Source organism: Macaca mulatta, chromosome 8, assembly GCF_049350105.2.
Source record: "Macaca mulatta isolate MMU2019108-1 chromosome 8, T2T-MMU8v2.0, whole genome shotgun sequence".
NCBI lineage: Eukaryota > Metazoa > Chordata > Mammalia > Primates > Cercopithecidae > Macaca > Macaca mulatta.
Window position 1 is genome coordinate 147,963,511 of NC_133413.1, and position 26,963 is coordinate 147,990,473.

The 26,963-nt window shown below is 36.9% G+C and overlaps 1 long non-coding RNA gene across 1 annotated transcript; it reads right to left on the reverse strand.

Moving 5' to 3' along the window:
- Positions 1–11,981: 11,981 nt before the first annotated feature.
- LOC144330560 (uncharacterized) lies at positions 11,982–18,104 on the reverse strand. The gene is made up of 2 exons (XR_013396858.1): positions 16,593–18,104; positions 11,982–14,948 (listed from the first exon to the last, which is right to left on the reverse strand). It is a non-coding gene; the product is annotated as an uncharacterized LOC144330560 (long non-coding RNA).
- Positions 18,105–26,963: the final 8,859 nt, after the last annotated feature.

Sequence of the window (26,963 nt, forward strand, 5' to 3'; positions counted from 1 at the left end):
GGCAGACAGGAAATCAGTTGCTCTTGCATTTGATTTCCAGGTTGTTTCACTGGGCCAGATTCCTGCTGGACTTACTCCACAGAGACACTCACATAATCAGAAAGTCCAAGGGGTGTGATGTGATTTCCAAATGTTTAAACAACAATGGTCTGCATTAATAATAGTATAACTTCCAGACCAAGCACTAGAACTCCAATGTTATTTTTTATTCTCTGCAAGTCCCATTTATATCATCATCTTATGGCATTAACTAAGAACCCCACGCACAAGGAACAAATTTCCCCTTTCCTTAAGAGGATAATATATGTAGAAAATGACCATGTCACACTTCTCCACACCGCTCTGCTGGACCTCAGCTAGATCCACACTTCTATAAAATTAATAGTCTTTTCTACATTCTCATGACTAGTATTGACCTATCTCTTTATTATTAACATTTTTAAAAAATATCCATCTTTATTAATTTTATTCTGCATACACAGAGAAGGTATTCTCTGTGGGTTTCTTATTAAGTACCTGGGTTTCTTATTAAGTACCTTGCAAAAAATAATAAGCACACCATCTCCACTTGCCACCTGGGGCAAGGAGATGAGAAGAAAATGGTGACACCTTCTACAAGCCTGTCTGGACATTCCAATGGCAGAAATGAAGAATGGGTTCTCTCTATCTTTATATGCAGAAGAATGACAGCTGACCTCCTGCCTTTCAGCAAGGAGAGAAGCAAACTTTTGCTCAACTGAGACATAATAGTAAGGGAGGAGACCACCCCTCATATTGTCTTATGCCCAATTTCTGCCTCCAAAGAAAGAAGAAGTAAAAACTAAAAGGCAGAAATGAAATCCACAGGCAGACAGCCCGGCGCCGCACCCTGGGCCTGGTAGTTAAAGATCGACCCCTGACCTAATTGGTTGTGTTATCTATAGATTACAGACATTGTATAGAAATGCACTGTGAAAATCCCTGTCGCGTTTTGTTCCGATCTAATTACCGGTGCAAACAGCCCCTAGTCACGTACCCGCTGCTTGCTCAATCAAGCACGACCCTCTCACGTGCACCCCCTTAGAGTTGCGAACCCTTAAAAGGGACGGAAATTGGTCACTCCGGGAGCTCGGCTCTTGAGACTGAAGTCTTGCCAATGCCCCTGGGTGAATAAACCCCTTCCTTCTGTAACTCGGTGTCTGTAACTCGGTGTCTGCAACTCGGTGTCTGCAACTCGGTGTCTGGGGAGTTTTGTCTGCCGCTCGTCCTGCTACAATAGAAGGGATCCCAGGTTATCACCCTAATGTTTTGGAAGGTAAATCTGTCTCCAACAAGGACCAGGTAAACTCAGGGGTCAGTCTTTTAAGTCCTAAAGATGTCATCTTCGGTCGGCCCTTCACAATGTTTTGAGATGCAAGCAGCTGGAGAGATGGCAGTCTTGTCTTTCTGGCTCTGCAGGTCTTAATTTAGGGGTCTAGTTGGGACTGTAATTTTTTAGCCCTCTGGGATCAGATCAGTTAACTAGGAAAATGACTACGGAGCTTATTTGCATGGGATATGAGGAGTGAAATGCATTCTAGAGGAAGTGAAAGCAACATTTTCTATCTTTAACCATAGTCATTTCCATATCGCAGGAGGTTAGGGCTTTCTGTAGGAGTACTGAAAAATCCAAAGGAGTTTATTTTCGAAGAGGCAATTCGATACATTCCAAGGCGGTTAGTTTCCTGTTTGAAATGCTCTTATGGAAAAATAATGGGAATAGCAGTCATTATAATCAGCATCAGTAATCACTTACTTACAGGAAAGAAATTCTACTAACAGTTTCATATAGATTTGATTCTCACCACAACCCTATGAGATTGAGACTCCTATTATACAGTTTTAGAGAAATATAAACTGTGGTGAAAACTGATTACAAAACCTACCTGAATATCCACAGCTAGTGTATACTTGTACCCTCTTCACACTGAAGAAATGAAGCTATTCCAAATGACAACATTCTGTACTCTCTACTAAGCTGGTTGTAACACGCACTTTCATCCTGCACTGATAACTTTCTTACCATAACTTTCTCTCATCCCATTTCCAGGACCTCAGTTCTTTAAGACATTTATTCTGTCAAGATTCCCAGATCTTCAATAAACCTTATCACTGTCCTCTTGATGCCCTCTTGTTTTTCAAAGTCCTTTTTAAAATGAAGTGCTCTGAATTCGATCCAAGTGCTTTTGTGTTAAGGAGTTGAATTTTCTTCTTAAAGGTGATTGAGAGGCATTGTAGGGGACTACAATAAAGCAGATTTGCATTGTTTAAGGTCACATTCACAAGACAATGGAGAATGACCAGGAAGCCACCAACTAGCGGAAGAAAGGCATGAGTTTGATGGCCATTGAGTCAATGTGGTTTAGAGATGAACTTAAAAGAATGTCTTAGCAATGGGAATTTCCTCCTGTATTAAATGAGTTCTGACCTACTCATTCTAATTACCATAGAACACTTTTCGCCTTTCAATAAATAAAATTAAATCAATTCTTAATATTGATACTGTTGATGTCTGCATTTTTCATTGCATTTCAGCAAAGAGGTTTATAATCTCAAACCACAAGAGGGGTTTGTTGAAGGAAATTCCCCAAGACTGTGGGTGATGCCATTTGGGTCTAGAATCTCTAGTATTTTTAAATAACATTCCCTCAGCCTATTATTTTTCAACCCAGATGGTCACCATATTTTATCTGGAAGGAGAAACAATCTGAAGGCTATAAAAATATTACATTGGGAGAAAAGGGTTTTTCTGGTCTATATAAATTTTGGTCATAGATATTCTTTTTTTGAGATATGTTTTGGATACCACATTCTCAACATTATAGATGTTTCCCTAAGCACCTCAATATCCAAGAATATAAAAAAGGGATTCTCATGTTATTCTCTAATGAACATTCATACATATGTTCATGTATATTCATGTAGACACATAACATGGAGTAATTTGTGTATATAAATTACATGTAAGGATTCAATGTCTCTTCAGACTTGCTTCTACATATAAAGACACCAATATATGCCTGTAACATATTGTGGCCTTTATGGAGAATTGGGGGACAACAACCAGGCCTTTCATGTCATCTCCAAAGGAGGAGAGAATTTTAATGGTTACAAGGCAGAGACAAGCCTGACCACACAGCTTTCAGGTTGAAAAATAAAGCTTAAAGGTTCTTGTTCCATCTAGTTTGGAAAGGATAATCTTTTTGATTTATTAAGATGTTTTATTTCTTTTTAGTTTGGAACCACTGTCTTTTGAAACTCTGTAAGACTAATGCAATAAGATATTCTTAAGCTGGCCGTCAGTTCTCAGGACATTCTGTATACCAAGGTGGAGCAAAGATGGAGTAAGGATGGAGCCAGGTTGGGGCAACTTAAAGTTTCTTCCACTGTAGGTAGAAGGAGAGCTTCTGCCTCCTATATGGTCCAGCCCAAGCAAAATAGACTATATTTAATGCAACGTTTTATGTGATAAACAGCATGCTTTGCCTAGCCTGTCCCTCAGCAAGTTTCAGTCACTTGGGATTTGAGAATTTGCCCATCTTCACTGTTCTCCCTTTGCCTATTTTTTTTCTCACATTTCTTATTCAATCAACTAACCTCTTCCCCTGCCTTAGACTCAATGCACACACCTCTGATGGGACTCAGCTAATCTAGAAGAGTCATTGCCTACAGAATCCTGGAACTAAGACATTGGTTTAAATTCTCCTTAGGGAAGAAACTAAATCAGGACAATATATTGGCCGTAGGGCACACGTTTGCAAGACGTTTCACAAACTGAAAATATGTGGGAGAAATAGCTAAATCACAGACTAGTAAAAGGTTATTATCCATTTTTTCCCAAAGACAACATTCCTAGACATTTTCTGTAATACCCACAAACTTAATTATAAAAATGCCTATAAAACTAGAATTACATTTTGCAGGACTTGACAGGTCTTGATGGGATACTTAATAATTAAGAAAAAATGAAGTTGTATAAGTAGACTGTCAAGGAAAGCAAGCAATGTAATTCCAATATTCTGGAGAGTTTAAAAGAACAAAAGTTTGTAATACAATTGTTTCTTGTTAAGATGCTTGCCAAAAAAAAATACTATGTGGTTGCTAAAAAAATAAAATACATTTAAAAAAATGGTTTGGAAATCCAACTCTGATGAGTATTAATCTATGACATTGGATAACTCCTCTAAATATACCAGTTTCCTTTTAGTAGAATATAGATAATTTTTACTTATATCAGTTACAACAATGAAACATAATATTCATATATATGTATATAAATTATGCGAAAATGCCAACATGTTGTAAATGATTGTTAAATGTAAGTGAATTTAAAAGACCAAATTCCCAAGTCTCTTTAATGTTAATACAATGATATTATTTTCCATTTGACAATAAGCCTCAATAATCTTTAAAGGCAGCTTTGACCATGGTAAAACAACTCCATTATTACCTACAAAATTTGTCTGACATATTGCAAAGCCACACATAACTTATGACACTCATGTGAGTCTATGAAATAAAAGAGGAAACTTTCATTGTGCTTTTGTTGAGGAGCAAAACAAATCTGGCCCACGTTTTCATTTTGATATAAGTTTAAATTAATATCTAATTTTCCCTTGAGAAATACTGTTATACACTTATAGAAGGGATTATGGGTAATATGAACATTATTGGAATACAAATGTTGGTATATTGCTCACTTTCCCGCCCTCATTTCTTTCCCCAGGCCTCAGTAAGAATGTGGCTATTTGGTATTCATAAGAAATTCAAAGGGAAATAAGTTTTGAATCATTTAAAAAGATTCTATAACAAACCACCTTTAAAAGTATTCTTTTATTTTTTAAATTGATAGGTGAAATTTATTTATCATGTACGACACAAAGTTTTGAAGTATATACACATTGTGGAATTAATAAATCTAGCAAATTAACATGTCTATTACTGTACATAGTGATCATTTTCTGATGAGAATTGTTACCATTCACTTCTTAGCATTTTTCAGGATTGCAATATATGGTTATTAACTATAGTCACCATGGTGTATAACAGACCTCTTGAACTTATTCCTCCTATCTAACTGATGTTTTGTATCCTTTGACCAACATCTCCTTCAAGTACCCCAGCTCCTAGTAACCACTATTCTGCTTTCTGTTCAAGGAGATTAACGCTTTTACTTTTTTAGATTACATCTATGAATGACATCATGCAGTGTTTTGTCTTTCTGAGCCTAGCTTATTTCACTTAATGTCCTCCAGATTCATCCAGGTTGTGGTGCATTAAAAGATTTTCTTTCTTCCTGTGACTGAACAGTATTGCATTGTGTGTATGTACCACATTTTCTTTTCTTCATCCATTTATCTGTTGAGAGACACTTAGGTTGTTTCTATCTCTTGACTATTGTGAATAATGCTGAAATACACAAGCGAATGCAGATATTGCTTTGATATACTGATTTTATTTCTTTTGAATAATATCTAGTAGTGGAATTGCTGGATCATATGATAGTTCTGTTTTATATTTTAGGAGCTTTCATGCTGTTTCTCATATTGTCTGTACTAATTTATATTCCCACGAACAACAATGGGCAAGGGTTCCTTCCCTTTTTTACACATCCTCAACAACACTTGCTATATTTTGTCTATTTCCTAATGGCCATTTTAACATGTGTGAGGTGAAATCTCACTTTGGTTTTAATTTGCATTTTCTGATGATTAGTGACGTCAAGCACTTTTTCATGTAACTGTTGGCCATTTGTATGTCATTTATTTTATTTATTTTATTTATTTATTTATTTTTGAGATGGTGTCTCACTCTGTCGCCCAGGCTGGAGTGCAGTGGTGCAATCTCGGCTCACTGCAAGCTCCACCTCCAGGGTTTACACCATTCTCCTGCCTCAGCCTCCAGAGTAGCTGGAACTACAGGCACCTGCCACCACGCCCGGCTGATTTTTTTGCAATTTTAGTAGAGACGGGGTTTCACCATGTTAGACAGGATGGTCTCCATCTCCTGACCTTGTGATCCGCCCGTCTCGGCCTCCCAATGTATGTCATTTTTAAGGAAATGTTTATAAGAGTCCTTTGCCAATTTTTCAATCTGTTTGTTTGTTTGCTTTTCAGTTGCTTGAGTTACTTATATATTTTGTATATCAATCTCTCATCACATGTATAATTTGCAAATATTTTCTCTCAGTCTGTAGGTTGTCTCTTCACTTTGTTTATTGTTTACTGTGCAAAAGCTTTTAGTTTGATAAAATCTCATTTTTCTATTTTTCTTTTGTTGCCTGTGATTTTGGGGTTATAGCCAAAAAATTATTGCCCAGATCAATGTCATGAAGCGTTTTTCCTTACATTTTCTTCTAGTAGGTACATAGTTTTGGGTCTATGAAAGTATTAATCTATTACTGTTAAGTATTTAATCAATTCTGAGTTGATTTTTGCATATGGTGTGAGACAAGGGTCTAATTTTATTCTTCTGCATGGTAATATCTAGTTTTCTTAACACCATTTATTGAATAGACTGTCCTTTCCCCATTGTGTGTAAACTGTCCTTTCCCTATTGTGTATTCTTGGCATCTTTGTTGAAAATCAGTTGACTATAAATGTGTGAATTTACTTCTGCATTCCCTTTTCTGTTCCATTGGTCTACGTGTCTGTTTTAATGCTGGTACCATGATGTTTTGGTTACCATAGATTTGTAAGAGATTTTGAAGTCAGGAAATGTGATGCCTCCAGCTTTGTCCTTTTTGCTCTACATTGCTTTAGCTATTCAAAAACTTTTTTGGTAGTTCTGTATGAATTTTAGGATTGTTTTTCCTACTACTGTGAAGAATATCATTGGTCTTTTGCTAAGGATTACATTGATCTGCAGATTGCTTTCGGTAGTATGAATAACAATATTGATTTTATTAATAATATATTAATATGGATTATAATACTAATATTAATATGGATAATATTAATATGGTTATTAATATCCATACAAATGGGAGATTTCTCCATTTATTTGAATCTTATTCAATTTCTTTATCAATGTTTTATAGATTTCAGTGTAGAGATATTTCATGTCCTTGGTTAAATTTATTCCAAAGTATTTTATTTATTGTTGTAACTGTAAATGGGACTGATTTATTTCTTTTTTAGATAGTTTGCTCTTTGATATGGTTAGGCTTTGTGTCCCCACCCTAATCTCATCTTGGATTGTATTCCCATAATCCCCACATGTTAAGGAAGAGACCAGGTGGAGGTAATTGACTCCTGGGGGAGGTTTCCCAATACTGTTCTCGTGATAGTGAGTAACTTCTCACTAGATCTGATGGTTTTATAAGGGGCTCTTCCCCCTTTTCCCAGCGGCACTTCTCCTATATACTGCCTTGTGAAGAAGATGCCTTGCTTCCCCTTCACCTTCTGCCATGGTTGTAAGTTTCCTGCGGCCTCCCCAGTCATGCTGAACTGTGAGTCAATTAAACCTCTTTCCTTTATAAATTACCCAGTCTCAGGTATTTCCTTATAGTAATGTGAGAACAAACTAATACACTCTTAGTGATGATATCGCTAATATCACTGATATCAGAAACAATACTGATTTTCATATGTTGATTTTGTACCCTACAACTTCACTGAAATTATTTTTAGTTCTAACGGGATTTTTTTTTTTTTTGGTGACATTTTAGGGTTTTCTATGTATAAGATCATGTCATCTGCAAATGTACAATGTAACTTTTTCCTTCCTGAATGTAATGACTTTCTTTCTCTTGCCTAATTGCTCTGGGTAGAATTACCAGTACTATGTTGAATTAAAGGGCAAAAGTGAGCACCCTTTTCTTGTTTCAGTTTTTAGAGGAAAAGCTTTCAACTTTTTTCTGTTGAGTAGGATGTTAGCTATAGATTTGTTAAATATGACCTTTCTGTGTACAGGTATTTTAAACCATGTATTATATTTCCTTAAACTTTGACATCTAGTTATAGCAAACCTTCCTCATTTATCCTCTTTCTTTTTAAATATAATTCCGTATTTTTTAACTTAGACATAAAAAAAGCCTTAAGAAAGTAATGGATCCACTTTTTAGTTGTTGAGTGTAATTACACCACTGTAAATGCTATGCATTGCTCTGAATCCATCTGGGTCTGTGTGCATTTCTGTAACAGTGAGGCATCCATCAAAACAGCCTTTTCCTTTGTGTGTTTCTATGGGCTGAGAACATTTAATAAACCCAGTCTCTATCATCAAGAGGCAACAATTTGAAATTATAATTTACTCACATAAACACAAACCTAATGGAAGAGGACATTGAGGTTTCCAAATAGGTATTCTTAGAGTAGTTTATCTTTTATAAAAGTGACTAAAAGTAATCCAATTCTGTTGTTTTTTTCTAAATTTATTAGATACCATTGAGTTATAAAGCTATTACCTGGCAAGGGAATTTTGTCTCAGACTAAAATACTGTCAAAGTAATGCCAAGTTGAAATAGGATTTAAAATTGAAATTATCCATATGGAGGCTACAAGGCTGGTTTCTAAAGAAATGATTAACAGCATACCCTATCACTTTAGAAATAGATTTAAGAATATACCCTCATTCCCAACATTTGCAACTGTAATATTCAACACCACCTTTATATGTATAAACTTTAATAAACATCTGTGATTATGTCACTCATTCATTTATTTATTCAATGGTAATTGAAAGTCTTTTCACCTGTATGCAATGTTGCTAAGAACATAAAGGTACGAAGATACAATTCGGGCCCTCAGTGGAGTTGTAGAACATTTATAAATACAAATTTTTAAAAGACTGGTATAAGAAAGGGAAATACTGCTATGGTAAACATAAAGTCTTCTTCCTTGCAGCAAACAACTTAAAATAAATTTTAGGTCAATTTAAAGGGGACTCTCTCTGAAGGGTCAGGGAAAGCTTCTTACAGAAGGTGGTACATAAACTATGCCTTAAAGATAACTGATGAAAGGGAGATGGAAAAGTCCTTATTTGGGTAAGAAATTCCACCTCCTCTACAAGTACTTTAATTTCATGGAATTAGCACAATAAAGGTTTATATCTTGCTCAGTTCACCTTATACACTCCACTTCACCCACGGGTGACCTGGAGAGGGTGGGACTGTGGTTTGGCTTTATGCAGTAACCCAGATGTGGAGCACCTTCCTGCCACTGACTTGCCCCTGGAGTTCTCAGCCCGTTCTTCTGGATCTTGCCTATTGATAAGTGGTTTTAGAATCTGGCTCTGGAAGTGGCAGCACTCACTCACATAAAATGCCCCAAACTTCCTCCTGTGGCATGTCTAGAAATAAAAGCCTAGGAATTGTAGTTTGATATTAGGCCAAGGGAAAGAAGGGGTAAGACTTACTGATAAGTAGAGACAGTGCCTACGGAGTGGATAAGGGGGATTCAAGGAGAGGGAATAGGACTTCTAAAATAGAGAGAGGAGAACATTGCTTGATGAAAGGGATTGAGGAAGGGGTACAGGAAGCCCAGACTCGGAACACCAACCACATTTATGTTGGCTTTGTTGGTAAGCTTAGATTTTACCATGCAGCACTGAGAGCCTACTATCAAACTTTAACTGGAGGAATATGAGATGATATTTGCATTTATTGAAGGGAAATCTGATGATTACATGGAGGGTGGATTGAAAAACAGTAAAAGGAAGTGGCTTGTGATAGGCATAGAGAAATATAAATAAGGAATATGGAATTCGTGCCTCAGTGTATACTTGAAGACTTGCATTTGTACAGAATTTGGGTCTCAATGTATACTTGAAGACTTGCATTTGTACAGAATTTGGGTCTCAATGTATACTTGAAGACTTGCATTTGTACAGAACTGTGAGTTTTCAAAACACAGCTTCACTGATCACTGATCACTTTTTATCTTTATGGCAAGAATGTGAGATGAAACGGGTGTGTGTTCCCTCTTTTCATTGAGGAATAGGTTCAGTTTAAGTGGAAGTGATAATATTTTGCCTTAAACAACTCATCTAAGAGACGACAGGGAAGATATTAAACCCAAGCCTTCTTCTTTATAGCCACCAACTTAAAACACATTTTAGAAAAGAAATTTTTCAGGAATCTGAGAGCCATTTCATGCTAAGCACAGTCATATCAGGTCTGTGCCCCACTAGCCTTTGAGGCTATGGGGAGAAAGTCTGGGAGTCCACCTAAGAATCCATAAAGCTAATTATTTCTGAGATAGTCAAAGTCTTCTCTAGAACAGCTCAGTGGCATTTTTGTGAGAATTTTCAAATTCTTAATTTTCTGTCAGTTTTGTTACTTATCAAACAGTGAAACCCAAATTGTCCTTGGGCATGTTGGCCACAAATAAAACATAAAATAAACATAACAGCCACAGTCAGATGCATGTTAATAAATTTTAGATTTTATTGGTCAGGAATGTAAAATCATAGATAGATTTAATCAAGTTAACAACATCAAAAAATGCGTATCTGAGTCTACTAGAGAAGCATAATAATCTTTTGTTTTCTGTGTTCCTTATGGCATCTGGACAACAGGATTGTGATAGTTCCATGTGCTCTTAAATAAACCTTCCTAATTCTTGAGGAGGACAGAAAGGTGAAATTCCTTGGAGTATATAGGGTACAAATATTGGGAACTTTTTCCAATAGTTGTTCTTCTGAGACAAACACAGAAAAAAATCATGAATATAAAAACACTGAAAATGCTTTCTTTAAACAGAAGACTGAGACAAGAAGATAGATACCATCACTATTTATTATTGGACTAGAAAAATTAATGCAATTTGAAAAGGAAAATAGATGAAAGATATGTAAAAAGAACTAATAAAACTATCACATTTTGAGGATGATATAATAATATCACTTTAAAAACTCAAGAGAACAAACTAGAAAGCCATTTAAAACAATACAAAGATTCAGGAAGATAGTAGAGTACAGATCTCAGAAACCTATAGCCTTCACATATATAAGCTGTAGTAGAAATAATAGAGATCAGAGAAAACACTTACAATAGTAAAAAAAATTATTTAAAAAACCCAACAGAAATAATAAATTTTTAAAGAGATTATGGGGGAAACTAGAAAATAGTACAGATGAATACAAATGAAATCCTGAAGGTATGGTAGACTTACCTAAGAATAAATGCCTGAAAGAGTCCTGTGTTCTTTGTGACAATCATGAGAGTATACACTCACACTTCCCTTGCAGAAAGATTGTGCCAGTCCCCTTTGGGAAGCAGTAAGCTAACATCCTCTAGCTCAGCAAGGTCAGGATCCACTGCAGTGTTAGAGCTATCCCACACTCTTCCCAGGCAGTCCACAGATAATGACTGAGGAAGGTGGCAGTGACTGAATTATCTATTACCATGTAATAAATTATCCCCAAATGCAACAGGCCCAAAGAAGAATTAATTATTATTCCTGTGTGTATGAAATTTGAGTGTGGCTTACCTCAGTAGTCTGATTCAGTCTCCTAAGGCTGCTGTCAAAATGCGGCTCTGGCTGCTATCATCGGGTGGTTGACGGGTCTGGAGGTTCTGCTGCCAAAATGCCTCACTCATTTTACTGTTGGAAGAAGCTCCAGATCCTGGCAAACTGGAGCTCCCTCGGGACTGCTTGAGTGTTTTCACAACATGGCAGCTGGCTTTTCCCTCTGTAGGTCACCTTTGCGCCATGAGCTCCCATCAAGCAGGCTGAGACTCTCTCAGTTGCACCATAGTCTGTGGCTCTTCTACTCAATTCTCTTTCCATCTCTACTATGGGCTGAAGCTCTCCCTGCCCATGCTTGCCCAGTCTTTCACAGTCAGAAGCCTCCAAACATTGTCACACATTCTTACTTTATCTTGGATTCTGCTTTCTAGAGGACTAAGCACACTCAATAATTTAATTTATAAATGTACCATCATCACAATAAAAGTATCAGACATGTTTCCTTTGAAATGCATACATATATGAAATAAAAACCAGTAATATGAATAAAAATTTGAAATTTATATACATTTATATTCATGTACAAGGGTTGTTGGATTTATACAAATACAGAATATATTAATCAAGGAAAGTCTGTTTAAGAACTACAGCAGGAAACCATCCTGAACAGATCATAAGGCATATTATATTATAATGCTTCAAAACAATTAAAACTAGAAATAATAAGATGAAAAAATATATAAAATCTAGAAATATTTTGAAATCAATACGGAGTTTCAATATATGATAAATTTAACTTTTAAAATTGAAGTGGGAATGACAGTTTTTTTTTTAGCAATTGGGTTTGAACAACTGAAGAGTTATATTGATGAAACTTAGCAGTATACACCAGTAAAATTTCAAATAGATAAAAATTTCACTGTAAAATATGAAGTCATATAAGTATTAGAATAAAACAATATTAATTCCCTTGTAAATCTGAAGAACATCTTTCTTAAACTAATTCAAACTATAGAAGTTGTTAAATTGATACATTTAATTCTTTTGATATAAAAACAGTGAATACAAATGAAAAAATAAATCACCGTAAATAATGTCAGGGAAAAAAAAGAAAAATCTGATACAAAATATTTTCAACTTCAGGATGACCTGAAGTTCAACAACTGAGATTATCACCTTGATTTCTAAGAACTAGAAAACAATTTTAAAAATACAAAGCAGGATAAAGACAAACATGTATATACACACTTACTCACCCACAAATTACAAATTGCCAGTACACACAGTACACACATATATTCACCTTTCTCTAGAGGAGAGAAAAGCAACTTAAAAATATACTGAGATACCCTTTCTCCATTATCAGATTTTTGGTGGCAATGCTGAAGAAACAAGAACTTTGCTACCTAGCTGGTTAGAATGCAAAACGGTGTAAGCCCATGGAGGGCAGGTTTACGATACCTGTCAAAATTTATTTTTCATTTGTCCCCACAATCCCATTTCTGTTGCCTTATCCTACATAGTCACCTGTGCATGTGTGTGTACAGGTATGTTCATTGTAGCATTGCTCATAATCACAAAATATTATCATCTACCCAAATGTCCCTCTACACTCAGTCAATTCTTACTGTGCCTCTGTTAAAAACCAACCTTAAATGCAATATAAAATCAAAAGCAAGACATTCCTCTATGTACTGTTATAGAAAGCATTATGAGATACTGGCCGGGCGCAGTGATTCAAGCATGTAATCCCATCTCTTTGGGAGGCCAAGGCGGGTGGATCACCCGAGGCCAGGAGTTCGAGACCAGCCTGGCCAACATGGCGAAACTCCATCTCTACTAAAAATACAAAAAAATTAGCCAGGCGTGGTGGTGGGCACATATAATCCCAGCCACTTCGGAGGCTGAGGCAGGAGACTCACTTGAACCCGGGAGGTGGAGGCTGCGGTGAGTCAAGATTGCACCATTGCACTCTAGCCTGGGCAACAAGGGTGAAACTCTATCTCAAAAGAAAAAAAAAAAAAAAAGGAAGTATTACAAGATACATTAAGTGAAAGCAGCAAGGTTTAGTATAGTGTATATAAATTAGTACTTTTGGGATAAAAATGAAGGGTGATAAGAACATGTACTCATATTTGCTTTTGTTTTTATGAAAGGACAATGCAAGAACACACACAGAGAAACAAATAAACATGGGGACTTTCACGGGAGAGGAAAGACACTGCATTGCTAGGGAGAAAAGCAGGAACAGAGACTATTGACTCTGCCTGTACCTTCCTTACATTGTTTTGGATCCTTAATCAAATAAATGCACTCTTCCTTTAAAAAAGTAAGCTAAGTGCTGGAGGGAATTGTTCCTCTTCATCCTGCTCTCAGATCATATTCATATACACACACACCCATTACACAGATATTTATCACACTCTTTAGAGAGCTCCCTACACAGGGCAAGATGCCATAGAATACATCTATGAAGAAGATGTGCACAGGTGTTATGAAATATCTCTGTTTTGTAAAATTAACGGTGTTTGCCAGTTCTGATACTTGACTTTGATTTACAGCATGCTGAATATTGATATGGGTCTTTAGGCCTTTGCTAGGAGTCTCATCAGACCAAAGGAAGACAACAAGAGGAATATATCCACCAATCCTCCTTCTATGGTACAGTACACTTAGTAACACAAAACTGGAACTTTTCTAAACAGGAGACAGAGAATCCATTCAACAGTGCACCATCAAGGGGGCTAAGGGCACGTGGGTGAAGGAGGGACATGAGAAGGTGCACAGAGGATGTGATGTCAGAAGGGAGCCTGTCCTTAAAGGGAAAGATGCCATTAAGCCAGGAAAAAAGGATACAGGGTGTGTTCTGGGCAGAGACCTGTGTACATAAACATACCCAGGCTTCAAAAAACTACCTTAGTTAATGGAGATCTACACGATTTTACTGGGTTTAAGCCTGAAAAACGTAAAGAGATGTGACGCCTATTTCTAATGAAGAAATTTGCCCAATGAGGTGAAGAAGTTTAGAATTATAGAAACTGGGAAACTGAATGAAAATATTAACCAAGGAAAGAATAGAATTGTATCGGAGCTTTAGACAGAGATACTGGGAAAGAAAAAAAAAAAAAACAAACTCAGACTAAGGAAGGAAATTTAGTAAAAGTTTACCAGCACTCAAATATACAAAGCTTCAAAACTAGGAAACTCAGTGAGCCATTTCTGTGTTCTAAGACAGGAAAACCAGAATGCACAAATGCAGCATTGTCAGCTGGCATTCTTCCAGGAGGCCTTGCCGAGGTCTTGGTCAATCCACAGCGACTGAGTCCATTCCTTCATTGACCTTCCCCTGTGCTACCTCGTGGCCATCCGCTAAAAGTCAGTTCATTGTCTTCCAACTCCATCTCCCTGATCTTAATCAGGAGCAAGGCAGCACTTTTAAGAAAATAGAAAACCCTTTCATGTCTAACTTCATGCCTGTGTGAATTTCTTAGAATGCTTTTAGTGGAGAATTCCATTTGGCTGAAAGAGAAAATATAAGATGCTATGAAATGCAGGGTTAGGATAAGTAAATTGAAGCTATTATATTTCCTATTCCTTTAGTATCATCTTAGCATTAATAGATCCCTGACCTCGAAAATTGGGGGTCTTGTTACTTTTTTTATGCTCATTACTATTGTCTATGCTTCTCCGTCAGTCAAATTTATTTGGGAAGGAACCTTGAAAAAGCTTTCTAATCTGCCGTCACAGCAATGTTTTTATATATGTTAATTCATTTTCCCCATGTCCTTTGTTGCTATGAGATTTGTATTTTTGGTTTAAAGTGGAAAATCACCATGCATTGCAGAGCTACTTTTCCCCAATACCAGCACTTACCAGCTGTGGTCTAGTATTTTTTTAAAAAAGCATTTTCCAGTCTGGCTTATCTACATTTCCTGGCGCCAAATATTTACAGAGTGTCTCACTGGCATGCATATCTTAAAATGTATTTTGTATCTTATCTGTTGACTACTGGATAATATTTTAAAACTTATTTTGCTGTTTTCTAACTGTAAATGTAATTTTAAAAACTAGAGATTCAGAAAATAGTGATTTAGAAATGTAATGATAGAAGAAAGAAGGAAAGAGGAGATGGAAAGAAGAAGGGAGGAAGGGAGGAAAGAAAAAAGTAAAAAACAAAGTGCTAACTGAAGAACGATGGGGTTCATTAATTTGGAAAGGAGGCTTTTATTTGTCATAAAGGGTTGCAGCCTTCAGAGTGGCCATTCTGACAGGCTGGGAAGCACAGCCTCTGGCCAGAAGCCAGAAACAGACACTTTGAAGGAGGGGCAAAAAGAACAGGGATTTACGCTGAGCAGAGTGGCCAAATATACATCTTTAGTAAGCTATAGGAAGAGTCATGAAAATTTATAACAGGAGAAATATGCACGTGTGCAATTGAGCTTCATGCACCTTCATGAGACCCATGTTTTAAAAAGGCAGTGTTAGCATCAGCCTAATCCAAGGATGGAGTTTTCGGTCCTCTGACGTCAACAGGTGAAGGAGATGACACAAAATCCCTTAATGCACATTCTTCATAGACTGGCCAGAGCCAATTCGTGGCCCATGGCATTTTATCAGGTCAAAAAGGAGAAGAAGCCTCAGGCCCTTGGTTGATAATTATATCAGTGGTAGAGACTTTTGGAAGGGCTGGTTTCCATTAAGCCCTCAGGGAAAGAAGGCCAATCATGGTTAACCAGGGAGGAGGTATACAGAGGTGTGTCTGATCCCCCATCCTGTCCTGGCTGAGGACTCAGTTTTTAAGGTTATGCTGCTGTCCTCTTGGCCAAGACTGGTCTGTTCAGTCAGTTGAAGAGCTTCGAATTTTATTTTTAGGTTACAAAAGGAAGAAAATAAGGAAGAAAAACAAATAATTAAGCTTACTCTCACAGGGATGAAATTACTAGTAACATACTAGTGGATATGCTTACAACATTTGTAAGGCTGGTACCTTAGGTGCACATGGAAGCTCATATAACATATATCTAAATATCTAAGCATAAGTCAAACAAACCTACTGACAATAAATGTATATATGCTTTTCTTTCTACCTTGAAAAATATATCTAAACAATGGCTGCAAGTTCAAATTCAAATATTGAAATGCCAGGTCCTAGAAGTTTCTCACCTTAGCATAGCAGCATGGAGGGGGCCTTGTCTTCCTCTGGTCTCTGCACTGACCTCTTCCACAGGGGGCCTCCCAGAAGCCTTTGCCCATTCCACTTAACCCAGTCAGCAAGTTCAAGTCTTGATCATAGCTTCCAAAATAGCTGCATCTAGGTCACTTTCTAGTGGTGTGATTCACACTTGAAAAGACAAATTTGGGCAAGAGGCTAGAACCCTTGAAGCAGGAACTTTTGGAGTCCTGGGTAACTAAGACATTATAAGGAAGGTAGGGTAAGGGGGTCTCCAAATAGGTACATGTCTTTGGCCCCACAGACACTTATGTGGGCAGAGCTAAGTTTTGAAGAAAGCCCAGAATAGAGTTTCTATTCCAAGAGTCTGATGCCTGTCAGTATTGCATGCTGGTATATTGTTTCAGGTTTTCTATTACATGTACAACTTGCATGTTGCTTTATTCAAAATCATTTCTGATAGCATTACATATTGTAGTAAGCATTTATATGGCTGCAAAGATGCAAAGACAACCTTGATGTATAATAATTTAATTCCCCAAATCGTCTTGTAGATTTAAATTATATACATAATTTTTGTCTGGTATACACAGTGTCAACAAAGTACATATAGGGTGCAAAAAATTTCCCCCATTAAAATATGTATTCAACAGATTTCTAGTCATTAACTTCAAGAATGTGTGGAAAGTAGAAAAGTTGAAATTGTGAAGATTTTAGACAATTCTGTCAAGAAGCATGGCTATGAGGGAGCAGTAAAGTACTTGGTGTTATTAGGAGAGAAACTTGGGGTAGAAGTAGGCATTTGTGGGGGGGTGTGTGTGTGAGACAGAGAGAGAGAGACAGAGACAGAGACAGAGACAGAGAGAGAGAGAGAGAGAGAGAGAGAGAGAGAGATTGGTTATATGATAGTAATGAAAATACACCACTCACCACTAAAATTGAAACCCGTCTAGATGTGGGGACTGTGGAGGAGGCAATGTCAAGTCATGGAGAAGGTAGAATGTGATCTAATCCAAGAAAGAATAAAATGATAGGGAGGAGAAGCCCTTAATCACTCCACCATTCCAAAAGTGGATAAGGAAATGCAATAGGACATGAGTCCCGACACATTTGGATATTTGGTTTCAGTTAGTTGCAGCAGAGTCCCAAGCACAGACACAATTCTCAATAAGATGTTACAGAGTCATTGAACTGTAGTTTTATTTTCTCTGTGAATTGCAGCTGATGTCATCAGGTGAGACTGGGTTGGAGCAGAGAGATGAGAGGTCTGAATATTGGTGAGAATTTTCTTAAAATACATTGTAGAGAATAGGATAAAACGCTGGTTAAGGACTTTCTTCTGGGTTATCTGGACAAGATCAGGATTTTATTCCATGTTGGCCAAGGTTTTGAGTAGCATGGAGAGCAGATTGGTGTGAATTTTTTTCAGTACAACTCAGTATTCTGAAAGTATCCAGGGATCCTGGAGAGAGATGGCATAATACAAGTTGATGTTGTCCCAGTTTCTAAAAAAAAAAGCAAAACAAAACAACATTGAAATAAAGAGTTTAGAGAATGGCCAAAGGAAGTTAAATTTATGGACCACAAATGCTAAGCTAAAAGCAAGTGAAGACAAGGCATTTTATAAATAGAAAAAAAAAGGATTAGGAATGAGTAAAGAACTGAGGACTTTTAAAAAAGCTTTTGTATTGGTACTCTGAAAAAAAAAAATCTCATCCTAGTTGTGTCTCTTTCTCTCATTGCTGGTCTCTCAATATTTTTTTTACTCTCTCATGAGATTTCCTATCTCCCTCCACTCTATCGTGTCTATATCATAAAATCCTCTATTTTATAAAATCCTCTTGTGATCCCTGTCCAGGCTAAAATTGTGTTCTTTCTCGAAGACTCTGTGTCACCTGCCATCTTGACAAGTGGATACTAGCCATTCTCCTATTGCTTATAAACTGCTTACTCAAGAAAGATGACGTGAGATTTTTGTTCTCATACTAAAGGCCACGGTGTTTGCTTTACCTGTAATTTTCCACAGACAAAGGCACTATTTAAAGAATAATGTTGGTGCAATTAAAAGCCTATACTAGAAATGAGCTGATCCATCTCTATTAACTCCCCATCCTATGAGAATCACATCATCTGGGTAATTATTAAACCATGAATGTGAATTTAGTTAATGTCCTCATCCTCCACATAGTAGCTTATACGAAATCACTTCTTGGTCCTTGAAAGTGGTTTTTAAGCAATCTTTGAACCTTGCGGTGTGGGGATGGCTTAAATATCAGTAAATCACAGGCATGTTTTTATGCATTATAGATTTTCTATTGTCATTTACTACTTCATTATGTTTGGGGAGTTTATTATTTATAATCCCAGCGAGGCAACTCAACAAGGTTGCCACAAATCAAGCCGGTGCCTCTCCAACTAGCTGTCACAATTCTTTATGACCAGCCTGGGAATTTACATGATCATATCACATTCCTAACTTAATTTCAAAGTACAGTACAGATAAACTACCCAGTAATGTAAGAGGTGCTTAGCACTTCTCATTGAACATAAGCCTCGGGCATTACAGGAATGCATTATGAAACTACAGGGTACCAAGATTCTGTTCTCTAAGTGGTGAGTCCATAAAAGCCTCAGATTGTTTCAAGCTACGTATCTTAGAAGAGGGAACACAGTTTGTCTTGTGTAGAAAAAAAGTCTTAGGATTGTTCTAAAGCACTCAATTAAGAGTCCAAAAAATTTAAAAGTTCTGGTGAAATTAAACATAAAGAATACATGACCCACGAAGAAAATAATAAATACTCTGGGATTTATGAAATTTTAACATTTTAAAAGGCATATAATTATGATTTTGTATTCCAGAAAAGGCACCAAAACCATTAGATGCAAGTTTCCGAACATGACATTTATAATCAGCATAAGAAAGGGAGTTTCTAGTTAAATAGAAATGCAAAATTAGTGACCTTTTTTAAAGCAAGTTTTTGGGTTGCTCCAAAAATGCTTATTCTTAGAATAGATCATGAACATTCACCCTTTAATACCTGTAAACTCAGTAGAGAAAGGTGTCTAATTTTTGTGCTTGTTGCTGTTTTTGTTATTTCATTTATTAATATTGAATGGAATGGATATGAGATTAGGAGATAATGAAAACTGAGGGAACTTGTGATTATAAAAATGTGACTAAGTAGTAATTAAGAGACTTTTATGACTCTTTATTCTATATAACCTTAATAACATATAGAAGATAAAAATTGTATCCATCAGGATTCATCCACAGAAGCAGAACTACTTTATACATTTGTGTACGTGTGTTTGTGTGTGTGCATGAGAGAGAGAGAGAGAGGAGAGAAAGAGAGACACCCCACAGTCTGCCCTCTGTGCTGTTCTGAACCTTCATAAAAATATAACAGATATTCCATTTTTACCAATGTCCAGATAACCTGGAAGAGATTCCTTAGCTAGGTTTTCTCCTATTCTCCACTATACATACATATATACATACACACACACACACACATATATATATTTTTTTCTTTTTTTTTCCCACCATTCTTCACTCCACTCATCTCTCTGTTCTATACCAGTCTCAGCTGATTACTTACTCTCCAGTTCACAGGGAAAGTGAAACTATAGTTCAATGACTATATAATGTATCATTGAGAATTGTGTCAGTGCTGAGGACTCTTGTTTTAACTTCCTGAGATTGAATATCAAATGCATCAGGATCCTGTGACAGATATAAAGATAAATTTGTCAAAAGAATTTTGACTTACACAATTGTTGAGTTGCTTGGGCAGTCTCTGTAAGCTGACTTTCTGGATATGATGCTAGAGCTTGGAGACAACTGGACAGATCATCCGGAAGGGAAGGTAGTGTAAAGCGGTAGAGAACTAAAGCAGGGTGCAATCTGCAGGCATGAGCTGGAAACCCATGGGGAAGGAGTGAAACCCACATCACTTACTTCTGCCTCTACCCTGGGTTACACATGTACCCTGCAGGATTTGGACCCCTTTGTTAAACACCTAAACACACATACTCTTGACCCAAGAGTTGGAGAAGCACAAGGAGAAGACAAAAGAAGGTAGAGAAGTTGCTGCTTCATACCAATGAGGTAAATCAGTAGATCAACAACAAAACACATGGCTGAATAGAAGGGTGTTGTATCCTTTCTGTCCTACAAATCTCCTGAGAATTTTACTTGTAGACCACATTATGTGAGCACATGCAAGAAATAGGATTCTGAAAAATGTAGTCAGCCTCGCTGTGAAGTGGATGTATCACAAAGTCACTGAAAACTCATATTCCATTTCAAATATGAAAAAAGTGGTGTGAAGGATAGTTACAATTATAAGAGTTACACCCTCTGTTAGAATGTGGATGGACCTACACTACTGCATGTATCAAGAGTAAGAAAATTGGAACTTCAAGCATACAAACACAAAAACTAGATTTAACCAGAATATTTTATTTGTCCTCTCTTACTTTAGACTAAAACTGCAGGCAGTTGATCTTCAGTTTCTGCTGTGGCCTATATACAAGGATTAGCTAGTGTAATTGACCTGCTTCAGGTTCTTAATCATATAGAAAATATTCTTGATCTTGTCAGATAGACCTGCTATGCAAAGCCTCATGTCTTCTGGGGATTTTGAATCTCTGGCGTCATTCTCAGATGATAAGAATCTACTTAAGTTCTTCATTACATCTTGATCTTGCATTTTCACTTTCTCTTCCTTGTTTTTCTCCTTCATCTTGGCATTTCATGGTCTCTTATTTCTGGTGCAATCTTAGATTTAAAAAGATACTCTCCCCTCACCAAATTAAAACCCACAGAGACTTCATCAACTGTATCAGACCTTTGACCACTCAGTTAGAGGAGAAAGACCAGACATTTGCATTTCCTCCATATTTTACAGTATTCTCTTAGGTGTGGTAAAGCTTCTCCTGTTTTTAATCGTCTTTTATGGTTTTTTTTTTTTTTTTTTTTTTACCATGGCTATTTCATAATTCATTTTTATTCATTGATTTATTTAACAGACACACATTGAGTGTATACCATGCATACACACTGAGAATACTAAAATGAGATGTCCTCAAGAATACACATTAGATGGGAGGTAGATAAGTAAATGAATGATACAAAACCAGTTACCAAGCTAAATACAGCACTATTAAAACAGAAATCAGAGTCTGGGTGTGGTGGCTCATGCCTGTAATCCCAGCACTTTGGGAGGCTGAGGTGGGTGGATCACCTGAGGTCAGCAGTTCTAGACTAGCGTGGCCAACATGGCAAAACCCCGTCTCGATTAAAAATACGAAAATTAGCTGGGCATGGTGGTGCGCACCTATAATCCCAGCTACTCGGGAGGCTGAGGCAGGAGAATCACTTGAACCTAGGAAGCAGAGGCGGAGGTTGCAGTGAGCTGAGATTGCCCTTCCAGCCTGGGCAACATGAAAAAGATTGCGTCTAAGAAAAAAGAAAGAGAAAGAAAAAATAAAACAGAAATCAGAAGAAGAAGATGATTCCAGAGTAATCAAAGGTTACAGATAGTGAACATATCCTAATGATCGCCAAAGGTTGACCTGATTTTCCTTTATGACCTTGGCTTTTGTTCTACAAATAAAACCTTGTGCCTGATTCTGAAGCCTGTTCCCGCCTGGCCTAACCCCATCTCATGCAGAGTAAACTCATGACCTATAACTATAAGCATCGAGCTGTCAAATGAGCAAAAGTAATGATTTCAGAAAAAAATGATCGTTGGTAGTAGGGATAGAGTTAATGTATCAGAGAAGGCTTCCTAGCATTGGATAAGTTAAGCTGAAATTGTCATGGAGGATAAGATTGGCTTCTTGGCAAAAGGAAATGTATATGCAAATCTATAAAAATATAAGAAAAAGAGGGACATTCAAGACCATAAAGTTGCACTTAGGGGAAAAGTTAAAAGTAATAATAACACTTACAATCTTTGAGCACTTTTATTATAGCCAAGCAATATTCTAAGTTCTTATATGTGTTAACTAATACTAGCCAGAAATATATGCATATATTCTATTAGTAATTTTCATCATCCTCATATTACAGATGAGAAAACTGAGTGACATTAAGTATGAGAAAAGCTTAAGGAGAAAATCCAGGATAGGAACTCTTACCTCTTGACTCTATAACTTGAACTCTTAACCTTTGTTCTCAACATTGTGTGCCCATGAGTTTAGAGAGAAAGGCAAGCGTGGCTTATAGAAGCTCTGAAATCAATAGGCCTTGAGTGTCAGCCTTGAGTGTCAACCTTGATAGCAAACGTCCAAGTAATTGCAAACTGCAGAAAAGTGTGATCATATTTTTATTTCTACATTTTCTCCTCAAGGCAGAGTGTATTTTGAATGGAAAGGAACTAAAGACAAGAACTCCAGATAGCAAAGTCTTAAAATTTAAGCAAACAGCAATGAATAAGGTCCAGGGGGGGAAAAAAAGCCAGTTACTGTAATAATGACAATTATAGAAAAGATTAAGAGCTATTTATGAGAAATAATGAACAAGGTCATTGGAAGTTAATAAATAAGCAGTAGATGAGATGACATGATTTCTGACTCTTGAGACCAAGTGGTACCACTACTCTATGATATAGAGAAGACAAGAAATGTAGACTTTAAAAAAGCATTAATTCAGTTATGGTTATATTGGCATTGCATGTTCTGTATTGCAGGTAAAGCCAACTGGAGACGTTTTGGATATCATGAAAAATGACACATCCAAAGTTCAGGAGAAGAAACTCGAGGAAGAAGACGGTTCCAGAGTCCAAGTGATCTCATTGTTCAGGTCCCACCTATGAGTGAGAACATGCGGTGTTTGGTTTTCTGTTCTTGCGATAGTTTGCTGAAAATGATGGTTTCCAGTTGCGGGAAGGGGAACATCATACACCGGGGCCTATCATGGGGAGGGGGGAGGGGGGAGGGATTGCATTGGGAGTTATACCTGATGTAAATGACGAGTTGATGGGTGCAGCACACCAACATGGCACAAGTATACATATGTAACAAACCTGCACATTATGCACATGTACCCTAGAACTTAAAGTATAATAATAATTAAAAAAAAAAGAAAAAATAAAAGAAGACAGTTCCAGAGTAATCAAAGGTTACAGATAGTGAACATATCCTAATGATCGCCAAAGGTTGACCTGATTTTCCTTTATGACCTTGGCTTTTGTTCTACAAATGAAACTTTGTGCCTGATTCTGAAGCCGGTTTCTGCCTGGCCTAACCCCATCTCATGCAGAGTAAACCCATGACCTAATAACTATCATCATCGAGCTGTCAAATTAGCAAAAGTAATAAACCCTCTATAGGAATAAAATCTGCCACTTGTTCTCTTGAGAAATTCACTGTGAATGGAGAAGCACTTAGCTAATAACCTTATAAACAAAATTATTCATTACTCTTATCTTACATAATTCAATCTGATGTCCCAATTCCCTATGCATTATGCTCTGACAACTGCATTGGAATTACTGTTTGTGCAGTTATAAAAACATTTCTCTTCATTGACTATGTATTTTTTGCTCTGCAAGCTTCAGGTCATTTTTTTTTTTCGTCTGTAGCATCTTAATGAGCAAATCTGTTCTCCTTTTTGATAGGTTTTGAGGTAATTCTGTGTGTTTTTGCCCATTATGAGTTGTCCAAGGAATGGACAGTGCTACTTTATTACCACTCTGAATTATACTTTTATGAAAATAAAATAAAGTAAGATTTGGTCACCTAATTTACGGCTGTGCGTTACCATTCTAGGGAGATGCAAAAAAAAATATGTATTCTTTGTCTTGTTCCTATGCCCTTTTTGGAGCTCCTTAGGTAATCTAATTAGAAGAAGAGTTTGGGAAGCTATTAGTTTAAAATATATCTTCATATAATGAGAAAAATACTTTGAAAAAAATGCAACAAAATCGTGGTTAGGTCCCTCTCTCCTCCATAAGCCCTAAAGGCACTTGCCCTTCCTCCCCCATCACTGAGATTATTCTTCCCGTCGCTTGTGCTGACACTACCTCCTCCAGCTTTTCTTTTAGTTGGAGGAATTCTTCATGGTTCTGACCCTAGATATTTCTTTTCTTTGTAATGTCTACTGTTGGCTGAATAGCTACATATGGTCTTGGGATGTCATTGATCACCTCTAGGCTGATGGTTTGGAATTTAAAACAATAAAGATGGTACCAAGCATTTATGTACCAGGGCAGAGGTCTTTACTCAGTGGAAACAGCAAACTGTCCTTCTTCTGAATTCTTCTACCCTTTTATTTCCTTGTAGAAATGGACAAGTCTATTTTAAAATTCCACATTTCTTTAATCCTAGAACACTTGAAAATCTATACTTGTTAATTTGTGTTCACAGAGCAGATCACAGGGCAGTAGGATGCTTCAAGAATTCATATAAGGTTAACTTAAAGACAAATGAAATTATAAGTAATTAATTTATTGACATAATATTTGAATTCCTCATTCCCAGATCAGATAATGAGACTTCCAGGGTCGGGACAAGGTTGATTGCCGTAAGATTCTGAGGTTTAAAAAAAATAATGATAAGATCACTAAAGGACATCTGAAACTGACAATGCATCCACATTGTGGTGAAACCTCTGGATAATATCTATATAGTGGGCTTTCTAAAACATGGATCTGAAAATGTCATTCCAGTAAAATGTAAACACTACAAGGGCAGGGAACTTGCACTAATGTATCCTGTGTGCCACGAACAGCACCCAGAACATAATAGATCTTTAATAAACACTTGTTGAAAAGTGAATAAATCCCCTGGCTTAAAAATCCCCTTGCAATAGGCTAAGCCCACACTGAACAGCATAGCATGCAAGACATATTCAAATTTTTCTCAACTAATTTGGCAGTGTTATCTCCCTGTATATCATTCCATAATCCCACATAATCCCAACTAATTTCCAAAGATAATTCATATTTCTCCAAAGTTGCCTTTTTTAAAAAAAAATAGATCGTTGTGGGAAACATATTATGTTGAATTCACTATGTATTTTTTCAAGAAATGAGCTTTACACTCCTTTCTAACTGGGTATATAACCATGAAGATGATATCACCCCTTGCCTTTGAGGTGTTTATAGTCTATGAGAGAATAGAGACATGTAAAATAGAAACAACTATAAGGAAACACACACACAAATGTGCATGCACGCACACATACATGCACACACATGAACAGAGACACATATGCAGGAACACACATACACATACACACACATACATGTGCACACATATACATGTACACACATACACATGCACACACACATACACACATGTACACACACACATGCACATACACAGCAGAAAAGGGGTCATAAAGAGCAACATAATGGACTGTAATGTCTAAGAAATGCTTCCTTGAGGAAGTCACAAAACCAGAAAAATGGAGAATCCTTTTGTACATAGATATAGAAGTAGAGCTAGCTACACAATTTGTGGTATCCAGCCAAATAAAAATGCAGGTCCCCTTGCTCAAAAAGCAGAAAAAATTTCTAATTAAGGTACTAAAATACAAAGTTCTTTTCTGTCTTCCACACTTTCTTTCTTTTTTTTTGTCTCTCAAAGTATCTTTTCTTTTCTTTTCTTTTTTTTTTTTTATTATACTTTAAGTTCTAGGGTACATGTGCACAATGTACAGGTTTGTTACATATGTATACCTGTGCCACATTGGTGTGCTACACCCATTAACTCGGCATTTACATTAGATATATATCCTAATGCTATCACTCCCCGTCCTCCCATCCCAGGACAGACCCCAGTGTGTGATGTTCCCTTTCCTGTGTCCCAGTGTTCTCATTGTTCAATTCCCACCTATGAGTGAGAACATGTGGTGTTTGTTTTTTTGTCCTTGTGATAGTTTGCTGAAAATGATGGGTTCCAGCTTCATCCATGTCCCTACAAAAGACATGAACTCCTCCTTCTTTATGGCTGCATAGTATTCCATGGTGTATATGTGCCACATTTTCTTAATCCACTTTATCATTGATGGACTTCTGGGTTGGTTCTAAGTCTTTGCTATTGTGAATAGTGCCACAATAAACATACGTGTGCATGTGTCTTTATAGCAGCATGATTTATAATCCTTTGGGTATATACCCAGTAATGGGATGGCTGGATCAAATGGTATTTCTAGTTCTAGATTCATGAGGAATCGCCACACTGTCTTCCACAATGGTTGAACTAGTTTACAGTCCCATCATAGTGTAAAAGTGTTCCTATTTCTCCACATCCTCTCCAGCACCTGTTGTTTCCTGACTTTTTAATGATCGCCATTCTAACTGGTGTGAGATGGTATCTCACTGTGGTTTTGATTTGCATTTCTCTGATGGCCA